Source organism: Montipora foliosa, chromosome 1, assembly GCF_036669935.1.
Source record: "Montipora foliosa isolate CH-2021 chromosome 1, ASM3666993v2, whole genome shotgun sequence".
NCBI lineage: Eukaryota > Metazoa > Cnidaria > Anthozoa > Scleractinia > Acroporidae > Montipora > Montipora foliosa.
In genome coordinates, this window is record NC_090869.1 from 18651239 (window position 1) to 18664822 (window position 13584).

A 13584-nucleotide genomic window follows, 5' to 3' on the forward strand; every position below is an offset into this window, starting at 1 on the left:
TCTGTTGTAAACATGGCAGTTCACGAGTGAAGTTGTCTCTCTGGCCTTTCTGTGGACGAATTCCAGGACCTACTGACACAATCTGGGCAAGTTTTGAAAGCTAAAACCTTCAATCGATGCGTTATTTTGTTGGTAGGACTGGGTGGCCCGACACTTATGAAAAAAACTATGAAATGAGAATCGGGAGTCTTCCCTTGTCATGGAATGGCAGAATTACCCAGAATTCTTTTTGGGCATGAGCGAGGCACTTTAAGAAGCACGAGACTGGCCCTCATCGAATGGCTGAAGCGCGGCCAGAGGAAATGATTTCTAACCAGATACTCAGGAGTAGGCCTGGTGTGTGCTGTTAACTTAGATTTTTGATTTCTGAACAAGTTTTTATCCTAGAAAATTCGCGACAAAGTTGTGCTTTCATTCCGCTCTAATTCTCGTGTCAAAGAAACGGTATAATAATGTAAATAAGAGAATAACGATATTTATATTTGCAGATTACCTGTCCTCTTACTACAAAAGTCAAGCTCTACATGTCTATGAAATAAGCGCATTGAAAATTTCCTCGTATGACTTGAAAAAGTATGTTTTTTTTTGTTTTTTTCTTTTCTTTTTGTTTTTTGAAAAAAGGGTTTTTCTGCTTATATGAAAAATACTTTTCTCTCCCGTCCCCTTCTCATGCATGATCTTCGCGGAAATTACATTCTGTTCCTCAATAAACCTGGAACAACCAGTTATGGTCTTAGCTCTCTTTTTTCTTACGTATTAGCTAAGTTGCGGAATGCACTACCTGATTTTATCCGTACCTATGAGTTTACTGGTTTTAAAAGAGAATCCAGGGCCGCATTTTGTACAGCGGCTTTTCCTTTTAATGAACATATCTTTAAATATTATGTATTTAGTAGGTATCTGTATGTGCTATGTATTTTAGCTGTAAATGTAATGTCTCGAAGATATTAGCTGCTGTAGTTATTCGGTAAAAGCTTAGACTGTATGTATGTTACCTTTAGCAAGGCGCATGCGCACACTTTGTAATCTGCGACTCCAGTGCTTACCATATGACAGGTAAAATGACTTTTCTTTTGAATATATAAGCCATCTAATTCTTACGCTATATTGACAAGGGCGGTTTGGAGCTGTGAGTAGGCGTGGGATTTGTCACATATGGTTTAGGGGCCGACATATCTCTCCCTCAATGCCGTACCGGGAGGCAAGGTCGGTAGCAGAAAGCAGCGAAGGGCCAACTGCGTCCAAAAGCGATCGCACGGGCCGAAATCCCGGGATGACTCGTTTGGTACGACGCTCCAGCGCCGGTGTCTGGAGGTACTGCGTTTTTCTCTCTTGTTAAAACATTCCGTCAGCGCATGCGCAAATGTTCTGGCTCTTCGATACCTAGCCTACCAAAAAAAATTAACCTTCCGGTTTTGTTTTGTTTTGTTTTGTTTTTTTTTTTTTACCAGCGATTGATATTTCAGTTGATTTTATAGGCATAAACGTAACGTTAGAACCGTGCGTGTCTGGTCTTGTCTCAGCCAGAGGCGAGAGATGGTTTCATGCAGACTGGGACGCCTAAATTGCTCTGTTGTAAACATGGCAGTTCACGAGTGAAGTTGTCTCTCTGGCCTTTCTGTGGACGAATTCCAGGACCTACTGACACAATCTGGGCAAGTTTTGAAAGCTAAAACCTTCAATCGATGCGTTATTTTGTTGGTAGGACTGGGTGGCCCGACACTTATGAAAAAAACTATGAAATGAGAATCGGGAGTCTTCCCTTGTCATGGAATGGCAGAATTACCCAGAATTCTTTTTGGGCATGAGCGAGGCACTTTAAGAAGCACGAGACTGGCCCTCATCGAATGGCTGAAGCGCGGCCAGAGGAAATGATTTCTAACCAGATACTCAGGAGTAGGCCTGGTGTGTGCTGTTAACTTAGATTTTTGATTTCTGAACAAGTTTTTATCCTAGAAAATTCGCGACAAAGTTGTGCTTTCATTCCGCTCTAATTCTCGTGTCAAAGAAACGGTATAATAATGTAAATAAGAGAATAACGATATTTATATTTGCAGATTACCTGTCCTCTTACTACAAAAGTCAAGCTCTACATGTCTATGAAATAAGCGCATTGAAAATTTCCTCGTATGACTTGAAAAAAGTATGTTTTTTTTTGTTTTTTTCTTTTCTTTTTGTTTTTTGAAAAAAGGGTTTTTCTGCTTATATGAAAAATACCTTTTCTCTCCCGTCCCCTTCTCATGCATGATCTTCGCGGAAATTACATTCTGTTCCTCAATAAACCTGGAACAACCAGTTATGGTCTTAGCTCTCTTTTTTCTTACGTATTAGCTAAGTTGCGGAATGCACTACCTGATTTTATCCGTACCTATGAGTTTACTGGTTTTAAAAGAGAATCCAGGGCCGCATTTTGTACAGCGGCTTTTCCTTTTAATGAACATATCTTTAAATATTATGTATTTAGTAGGTATCTGTATGTGCTATGTATTTTAGCTGTAAATGTAATGTCTCGAAGATATTAGCTGCTGTAGTTATTCGGTAAAAGCTTAGACTGTATGTATGTTACCTTTAGCAAGGCGCATGCGCACACTTTGTAATCTGCGACTCCAGTGCTTACCATATGACAGGTAAAATGACTTTTCTTTGAATATATAAGCCATCTAATTCTTACGCTATATTGACAAGGGCGGTTTGGAGCTGTGAGTAGGCGTGGGATTTGTCACATATGGTTTAGGGGCCGACATATCTCTCCCTCAATGCCGTACCGGGAGGCAAGGTCGGTAGCAGAAAGCAGCGAAGGGCCAACTGCGTCCAAAAGCGATCGCACGGGCCGAAATCCCGGGATGACTCGTTTGGTACGACGCTCCAGCGCCGGTGTCTGGAGGTACTGCGTTTTTCTCTCTTGTTAAAACATTCCGTCAGCGCATGCGCAAATGTTCTGGCTCTTCGATACCTAGCCTACCAAAAAAATTAACCTTCCGGTTTTGTTTTGTTTTGTTTATTTTTTTTTTTTTACCAGCGATTGATATTTCAGTTGATTTTATAGGCATAAACGTAACGTTAGAACCGTGCGTGTCTGGTCTTGTCTCAGCCAGAGGCGAGAGATGGTTTCATGCAGACTGGGACGCCTAAATTGCTCTGTTGTAAACATGGCAGTTCACGAGTGAAGTTGTCTCTCTGGCCTTTCTGTGGACGAATTCCAGGACCTACTGACACAATCTGGGCAAGTTTTGAAAGCTAAAACCTTCAATCGATGCGTTATTTTGTTGGTAGGACTGGGTGGCCCGACACTTATGAAAAAAACTATGAAATGAGAATCGGGAGTCTTCCCTTGTCATGGAATGGCAGAATTACCCAGAATTCTTTTTGGGCATGAGCGAGGCACTTTAAGAAGCACGAGACTGGCCCTCATCGAATGGCTGAAGCGCGGCCAGAGGAAATGATTTCTAACCAGATACTCAGGAGTAGGCCTGGTGTGTGCTGTTAACTTAGATTTTTGATTTCTGAACAAGTTTTTATCCTAGAAAATTCGCGACAAAGTTGTGCTTTCATTCCGCTCTAATTCTCGTGTCAAAGAAACGGTATAATAATGTAAATAAGAGAATAACGATATTTATATTTGCAGATTACCTGTCCTCTTACTACAAAAGTCAAGCTCTACATGTCTATGAAATAAGCGCATTGAAAATTTCCTCGTATGACTTGAAAAAAGTATGTTTTTTTTTGTTTTTTCTTTTCTTTTTGTTTTTTGAAAAAAGGTTTTTCTGCTTATATGAAAAATACCTTTTCTCTCCCGTCCCCTTCTCATGCATGATCTTCGCGGAAATTACATTCTGTTCCTCAATAAACCTGGAACAACCAGTTATGGTCTTAGCTCTCTTTTTTCTTACGTATTAGCTAAGTTGCGGAATGCACTACCTGATTTTATCCGTACCTATGAGTTTACTGGTTTTAAAAGAGAATCCAGGGCCGCATTTTGTACAGCGGCTTTTCCTTTTAATGAACATATCTTTAAATATTATGTATTTAGTAGGTATCTGTATGTGCTATGTATTTTAGCTGTAAATGTAATGTCTCGAAGATATTAGCTGCTGTAGTTATTCGGTAAAAGCTTAGACTGTATGTATGTTACCTTTAGCAAGGCGCATGCGCACACTTTGTAATCTGCGACTCCAGTGCTTACCATATGACAGGTAAAATGACTTTTCTTTTGAATATATAAGCCATCTAATTCTTACGCTATATTGACAAGGGCGGTTTGGAGCTGTGAGTAGGCGTGGGATTTGTCACATATGGTTTAGGGGCCGACATATCTCTCCCTCAATGCCGTACCGGGAGGCAAGGTCGGTAGCAGAAAGCAGCGAAGGGCCAACTGCGTCCAAAAGCGATCGCACGGGCCGAAATCCCGGATGACTCGTTTGGTACGACGCTCCAGCGCCGGTGTCTGGAGGTACTGCGTTTTTCTCTCTTGTTAAAACATTCCGTCAGCGCATGCGCAAATGTTCTGGCTCTTCGATACCTAGCCTACCAAAAAAAATTAACCTTCCGGTTTTGTTTTGTTTTTTTGTTTTTTTTTTTTTTACCAGCGATTGATATTTCAGTTGATTTTATAGGCATAAACGTAACGTTAGAACCGTGCGTGTCTGGTCTTGTCTCAGCCAGAGGCGAGAGATGGTTTCATGCAGACTGGGACGCCTAAATTGCTCTGTTGTAAACATGGCAGTTCACGAGTGAAGTTGTCTCTCTGGCCTTTCTGTGGACGAATTCCAGGACCTACTGACACAATCTGGGCAAGTTTTGAAAGCTAAAACCTTCAATCGATGCGTTATTTTGTTGGTAGGACTGGGTGGCCCGACACTTATGAAAAAAACTATGAAATGAGAATCGGGAGTCTTCCCTTGTCATGGAATGGCAGAATTACCCAGAATTCTTTTTGGGCATGAGCGAGGCACTTTAAGAAGCACGAGACTGGCCCTCATCGAATGGCTGAAGCGCGGCCAGAGGAAATGATTTCTAACCAGATACTCAGGAGTAGGCCTGGTGTGTGCTGTTAACTTAGATTTTTGATTTCTGAACAAGTTTTTATCCTAGAAAATTCGCGACAAAGTTGTGCTTTCATTCCGCTCTAATTCTCGTGTCAAAGAAACGGTATAATAATGTAAATAAGAGAATAACGATATTTATATTTGCAGATTACCTGTCCTCTTACTACAAAAGTCAAGCTCTACATGTCTATGAAATAAGCGCATTGAAAATTTCCTCGTATGACTTGAAAAAAGTATGTTTTTTTTTGTTTTTTTCTTTTCTTTTTGTTTTTTGAAAAAAGGGTTTTTCTGCTTATATGAAAAATACCTTTTCTCTCCCGTCCCCTTCTCATGCATGATCTTCGCGGAAATTACATTCTGTTCCTCAATAAACCTGGAACAACCAGTTATGGTCTTAGCTCTCTTTTTTCTTACGTATTAGCTAAGTTGCGGAATGCACTACCTGATTTTATCCGTACCTATGAGTTTACTGGTTTTAAAAGAGAATCCAGGGCCGCATTTTTTACAGCGGCTTTTCCTTTTAATGAACATATCTTTAAATATTATGTATTTAGTAGGTATCTGTATGTGCTATGTATTTTAGCTGTAAATGTAATGTCTCGAAGATATTAGCTGCTGTAGTTATTCGGTAAAAGCTTAGACTGTATGTATGTTACCTTTAGCAAGGCGCATGCGCACACTTTGTAATCTGCGACTCCAGTGCTTACCATATGACAGGTAAAATGACTTTTCTTTTGAATATATAAGCCATCTAATTCTTACGCTATATTGACAAGGGCGGTTTGGAGCTGTGAGTAGGCGTGGGATTTGTCACATATGGTTTAGGGGCCGACATATCTCTCCCTCAATGCCGTACCGGGAGGCAAGGTCGGTAGCAGAAAGCAGCGAAGGGCCAACTGCGTCCAAAAGCGATCGCACGGGCCGAAATCCCGGGATGACTCGTTTGGTACGACGCTCCAGCGCCGGTGTCTGGAGGTACTGCGTTTTTCTCTCTTGTTAAAACATTCCGTCAGCGCATGCGCAAATGTTCTGGCTCTTCGATACCTAGCCTACCAAAAAAAATTAACCTTCCGGTTTTGTTTTGTTTTGTTTTGTTTTTTTTTTTTACCAGCGATTGATATTTCAGTTGATTTTATAGGCATAAACGTAACGTTAGAACCGTGCGTGTCTGGTCTTGTCTCAGCCAGAGGCGAGAGATGGTTTCATGCAGACTGGGACGCCTAAATTGCTCTGTTGTAAACATGGCAGTTCACGAGTGAAGTTGTCTCTCTGGCCTTTCTGTGGACGAATTCCAGGACCTACTGACACAATCTGGGCAAGTTTTGAAAGCTAAAACCTTCAATCGATGCGTTATTTTGTTGGTAGGACTGGGTGGCCCGACACTTATGAAAAAAACTATGAAATGAGAATCGGGAGTCTTCCCTTGTCATGGAATGGCAGAATTACCCAGAATTCTTTTTGGGCATGAGCGAGGCACTTTAAGAAGCACGAGACTGGCCCTCATCGAATGGCTGAAGCGCGGCCAGAGGAAATGATTTCTAACCAGATACTCAGGAGTAGGCCTGGTGTGTGCTGTTAACTTAGATTTTTGATTTCTGAACAAGTTTTTATCCTAGAAAATTCGCGACAAAGTTGTGCTTTCATTCCGCTCTAATTCTCGTGTCAAAGAAACGGTATAATAATGTAAATAAGAGAATAACGATATTTATATTTGCAGATTACCTGTCCTCTTACTACAAAAGTCAAGCTCTACATGTCTATGAAATAAGCGAGTTGAAAATTTCCTCGTATGACTTGAAAAAAGTATGTTTTTTTTTTGTTTTATTCTTTTCTTTTTGTTTTTTGAAAAAAGGGTTTTTCTGCTTATATGAAAAATACCTTTTCTCTCCCGTCCCCTTCTCATGCATGATCTTCGCGGAAATTACATTCTGTTCCTCAATAAACCTGGAACAACCAGTTATGGTCTTAGCTCTCTTTTTTCTTACGTATTAGCTAAGTTGCGGAATGCACTACCTGATTTTATCCGTACCTATGAGTTTACTGGTTTTAAAAGAGAATCCAGGGCCGCATTTTGTACAGCGGCTTTTCCTTTTAATGAACATATCTTTAAATATTATGTATTTAGTAGGTATCTGTATGTGCTATGTATTTTAGCTGTAAATGTAATGTCTCGAAGATATTAGCTGCTGTAGTTATTCGGTAAAAGCTTAGACTGTATGTATGTTACCTTTAGCAAGGCGCATGCGCACACTTTGTAATCTGCGACTCCAGTGCTTACCATATGACAGGTAAAATGACTTTTCTTTTGAATATATAAGCCATCTAATTCTTACGCTATATTGACAAGGGCGGTTTGGAGCTGTGAGTAGGCGTGGGATTTGTCACATATGGTTTAGGGGCCGACATATCTCTCCCTCAATGCCGTACCGGGAGGCAAGGTCGGTAGCAGAAAGCAGCGAAGGGCCAACTGCGTCCAAAAGCGATCGCACGGGCCGAAATCCCGGGATGACTCGTTTGGTACGACGCTCCAGCGCCGGTGTCTGGAGGTACTGCGTTTTTCTCTCTTGTTAAAACATTCCGTCAGCGCATGCGCAAATGTTCTGGCTCTTCGATACCTAGCCTACCAAAAAAAATTAACCTTCCGGTTTTGTTTTGTTTTGTTTTGTTTTTTTTTTTTTTACCAGCGATTGATATTTCAGTTGATTTTATAGGCATAAACGTAACGTTAGAACCGTGCGTGTCTGGTCTTGTCTCAGCCAGAGGCGAGAGATGGTTTCATGCAGACTGGGACGCCTAAATTGCTCTGTTGTAAACATGGCAGTTCACGAGTGAAGTTGTCTCTCTGGCCTTTCTGTGGACGAATTCCAGGACCTACTGACACAATCTGGGCAAGTTTTGAAAGCTAAAACCTTCAATCGATGCGTTATTTTGTTGGTAGGACTGGGTGGCCCGACACTTATGAAAAAAACTATGAAATGAGAATCGGGAGTCTTCCCTTGTCATGGAATGGCAGAATTACCCAGAATTCTTTTTGGGCATGAGCGAGGCACTTTAAGAAGCACGAGACTGGCCCTCATCGAATGGCTGAAGCGCGGCCAGAGGAAATGATTTCTAACCAGATACTCAGGAGTAGGCCTGGTGTGTGCTGTTAACTTAGATTTTTGATTTCTGAACAAGTTTTTATCCTAGAAAATTCGCGACAAAGTTGTGCTTTCATTCCGCTCTAATTCTCGTGTCAAAGAAACGGTATAATAATGTAAATAAGAGAATAACGATATTTATATTTGCAGATTACCTGTCCTCTTACTACAAAAGTCAAGCTCTACATGTCTATGAAATAAGCGCATTGAAAATTTCCTCGTATGACTTGAAAAAAGTATGTTTTTTTTTGTTTTTTTCTTTTCTTTTTGTTTTTTGAAAAAAGGGTTTTTCTGCTTATATGAAAAATACCTTTTCTCTCCCGTCCCCTTCTCATGCATGATCTTCGCGGAAATTACATTCTGTTCCTCAATAAACCTGGAACAACCAGTTATGGTCTTAGCTCTCTTTTTTCTTACGTATTAGCTAAGTTGCGGAATGCACTACCTGATTTTATCCGTACCTATGAGTTTACTGGTTTTAAAAGAGAATCCAGGGCCGCATTTTGTACAGCGGCTTTTCCTTTTAATGAACATATCTTTAAATATTATGTATTTAGTAGGTATCTGTATGTGCTATGTATTTTAGCTGTAAATGTAATGTCTCGAAGATATTAGCTGCTGTAGTTATTCGGTAAAAGCTTAGACTGTATGTATGTTACCTTTAGCAAGGCGCATGCGCACACTTTGTAATCTGCGACTCCAGTGCTTACCATATGACAGGTAAAATGACTTTTCTTTTGAATATATAAGCCATCTAATTCTTACGCTATATTGACAAGGGCGGTTTGGAGCTGTGAGTAGGCGTGGGATTTGTCACATATGGTTTAGGGGCCGACATATCTCTCCCTCAATGCCGTACCGGGAGGCAAGGTCGGTAGCAGAAAGCAGCGAAGGGCCAACTGCGTCCAAAAGCGATCGCACGGGCCGAAATCCCGGGATGACTCGTTTGGTACGACGCTCCAGCGCCGGTGTCTGGAGGTACTGCGTTTTTCTCTCTTGTTAAAACATTCCGTCAGCGCATGCGCAAATGTTCTGGCTCTTCGATACCTAGCCTACCAAAAAAATTAACCTTCCGGTTTTGTTTTGTTTTGTTTTGTTTTTTTTTTTTTTACCAGCGATTGATATTTCAGTTGATTTTATAGGCATAAACGTAACGTTAGAACCGTGCGTGTCTGGTCTTGTCTCAGCCAGAGGCGAGAGATGGTTTCATGCAGACTGGGACGCCTAAATTGCTCTGTTGTAAACATGGCAGTTCACGAGTGAAGTTGTCTCTCTGGCCTTTCTGTGGACGAATTCCAGGACCTACTGACACAATCTGGGCAAGTTTTGAAAGCTAAAACCTTCAATCGATGCGTTATTTTGTTGGTAGGACTGGGTGGCCCGACACTTATGAAAAAAACTATGAAATGAGAATCGGGAGTCTTCCCTTGTCATGGAATGGCAGAATTACCCAGAATTCTTTTTGGGCATGAGCGAGGCACTTTAAGAAGCACGAGACTGGCCCTCATCGAATGGCTGAAGCGCGGCCAGAGGAAATGATTTCTAACCAGATACTCAGGAGTAGGCCTGGTGTGTGCTGTTAACTTAGATTTTTGATTTCTGAACAAGTTTTTATCCTAGAAAATTCGCGACAAAGTTGTGCTTTCATTCCGCTCTAATTCTCGTGTCAAAGAAACGGTATAATAATGTAAATAAGAGAATAACGATATTTATATTTGCAGATTACCTGTCCTCTTACTACAAAAGTCAAGCTCTACATGTCTATGAAATAAGCGCATTGAAAATTTCCTCGTATGACTTGAAAAAAGTATGTTTTTTTTTGTTTTTTTCTTTTCTTTTTGTTTTTTGAAAAAAGGGTTTTTCTGCTTATATGAAAAATACCTTTTCTCTCCCGTCCCCTTCTCATGCATGATCTTCGCGGAAATTACATTCTGTTCCTCAATAAACCTGGAACAACCAGTTATGGTCTTAGCTCTCTTTTTTCTTACGTATTAGCTAAGTTGCGGAATGCACTACCTGATTTTATCCGTACCTATGAGTTTACTGGTTTTAAAAGAGAATCCAGGGCCGCATTTTGTACAGCGGCTTTTCCTTTTAATGAACATATCTTTAAATATTATGTATTTAGTAGGTATCTGTATGTGCTATGTATTTTAGCTGTAAATGTAATGTCTCGAAGATATTAGCTGCTGTAGTTATTCGGTAAAAGCTTAGACTGTATGTATGTTACCTTTAGCAAGGCGCATGCGCACACTTTGTAATCTGCGACTCCAGTGCTTACCATATGACAGGTAAAATGACTTTTCTTTTGAATATATAAGCCATCTAATTCTTACGCTATATTGACAAGGGCGGTTTGGAGCTGTGAGTAGGCGTGGGATTTGTCACATATGGTTTAGGGGCCGACATATCTCTCCCTCAATGCCGTACCGGGAGGCAAGGTCGGTAGCAGAAAGCAGCGAAGGGCCAACTGCGTCCAAAAGCGATCGCACGGGCCGAAATCCCGGGATGACTCGTTTGGTACGACGCTCCAGCGCCGGTGTCTGGAGGTACTGCGTTTTTCTCTCTTGTTAAAACATTCCGTCAGCGCATGCGCAAATGTTCTGGCTCTTCGATACCTAGCCTACCAAAAAAAATTAACCTTCCGGTTTTGTTTTGTTTTGTTTTGTTTTTTTTTTTTTACCAGCGATTGATATTTCAGTTGATTTTATAGGCATAAACGTAACGTTAGAACCGTGCGTGTCTGGTCTTGTCTCAGCCAGAGGCGAGAGATGGTTTCATGCAGACTGGGACGCCTAAATTGCTCTGTTGTAAACATGGCAGTTCACGAGTGAAGTTGTCTCTCTGGCCTTTCTGTGGACGAATTCCAGGACCTACTGACACAATCTGGGCAAGTTTTGAAAGCTAAAACCTTCAATCGATGCGTTACTTTGTTGGTAGGACTGGGTGGCCCGACACTTATGAAAAAAACTATGAAATGAGAATCGGGAGTCTTCCCTTGTCATGGAATGGCAGAATTACCCAGAATTCTTTTTGGGCATGAGCGAGGCACTTTAAGAAGCACGAGACTGGCCCTCATCGAATGGCTGAAGCGCGGCCAGAGGAAATGATTTCTAACCAGATACTCAGGAGTAGGCCTGGTGTGTGCTGTTAACTTAGATTTTTGATTTCTGAACAAGTTTTTATCCTAGAAAATTCGCGACAAAGTTGTGCTTTCATTCCGCTCTAATTCTCGTGTCAAAGAAACGGTATAATAATGTAAATAAGAGAATAACGATATTTATATTTGCAGATTACCTGTCCTCTTACTACAAAAGTCAAGCTCTACATGTCTATGAAATAAGCGCATTGAAAATTTCCTCGTATGACTTGAAAAAAGTATGTTTTTTTTTGTTTTTTTCTTTTCTTTTTGTTTTTTGAAAAAAGGGTTTTTCTGCTTATATGAAAAATACCTTTTCTCTCCCGTCCCCTTCTCATGCATGATCTTCGCGGAAATTACATTCTGTTCCTCAATAAACCTGGAACAACCAGTTATGGTCTTAGCTCTCTTTTTTCTTACGTATTAGCTAAGTTGCGGAATGCACTACCTGATTTTATCCGTACCTATGAGTTTACTGGTTTTAAAAGAGAATCCAGGGCCGCATTTTGTACAGCGGCTTTTCCTTTTAATGAACATATCTTTAAATATTATGTATTTAGTAGGTATCTGTATGTGCTATGTATTTTAGCTGTAAATGTAATGTCTCGAAGATATTAGCTGCTGTAGTTATTCGGTAAAAGCTTAGACTGTATGTGTGTTACCTTTAGCAAGGCGCATGCGCACACTTTGTAATCTGCGACTCCAGTGCTTACCATATGACAGGTAAAATGACTTTTCTTTTGAATATATAAGCCATCTAATTCTTACGCTATATTGACAAGGGCGGTTTGGAGCTGTGAGTAGGCGTGGGATTTGTCACATATGGTTTAGGGGCCGACATATCTCTCCCTCAATGCCGTACCGGGAGGCAAGGTCGGTAGCAGAAAGCAGCGAAGGGCCAACTGCGTCCAAAAGCGATCGCACGGGCCGAAATCCCGGGATGACTCGTTTGGTACGACGCTCCAGCGCCGGTGTCTGGAGGTACTGTGTTTTTCTCTCTTGTTAAAACATTCCGTCAGCGCATGCGCAAATGTTCTGGCTCTTCGATACCTAGCCTACCAAAAAAGATTAACCTTCCGGTTTTGTTTTGTTTTGTTTTGTTTTTGTTTTTTTTACCAGCGATTGATATTTCAGTTGATTTTATAGGCATAAATGTAACGTTAGAACCGTGCGTGTCTGGTCTTGTCTCAGCCAGAGGCGAGAGATGGTTTCATGCAGACTGGGACGCCTAAATTGCTCTGTTGTAAACATGGCAGTTCACGAGTGAAGTTGTCTCTCTGGCCTTTCTGTGGACGAATTCCAGGACCTACTGACACAATCTGTGCAAGTTTTGAAAGCTAAAACCTTCAATCGATGCGTTATTTTGTTGGTAGGACTGGGTGGCCCGACACTTATGAAAAAAACTATAAAATGAGAATCGGGAGTCTTCCCTTGTCATGGAATGGCAGAATTACCCAGAATTCTTTTTGGGCATGAGCGAGGCACTTTATATAAGAAGCACGAGACTGGCCCTCATCGAATGGCTGAAGCGCGGCCAGAGGAAATGATTTCTAACCAGATACTCAGGAGTAGGCCTGGTGTGTGCTGTTAACTTAGATTTTTGATTTCTGAACAAGTTTTTATCCTAGAAAATTCGCGACAAAGTTGTGCTTTCATTCCGCTCTAATTCTCGTGTCAAAGAAACGGTATGATGGCTCCGTCGATCTCGAGAGACCATGGTAGACTGCGCCCAGGCGTGTCACTTTGTGTTGCAGCGCCGGGTGTGGCTGTAAATGCCGATGCGGGACCCGCATTGCCTGTTGCATCTGCTGCAGGTAAAGACCGGCTCCTGTCTTTCTGTCTGGGATGGGGCTGACTGTAGCAGCTGCTCCTTGCGAAGGCGTTTCTCTTCCCAGCGGGTTGCTCTCCTCTCCTCTGCTTCCTTGATGACTGCTTGTGTGGTGGACCGCCAGCCAGATCGGTCCGAGGCTGCTGACTCTAGGTCGGAGGGGTTGAACCTACCAGCCTTCAGATCACGCTTGCACACATCCTTGTAGCGGAGGGCTGGACGTCCTGTGGGTCTGGTGCCAGTGGCCAGCTCCCCAAACAGCATGTCTTTGGGGATGCGGCCGTCACCCATTCGAGTGACATGGCCAAGCCAGCGCAGACGTCTCTGGGTCAGGATGGCAAATATGCTGGGCATCCCTGCCTTGGCCAGGACGTCGATGTTGGTGACGCGGTCTTGCCAGGTGATGCCAAGGAGTCTGCGGAGGCAGCGCAT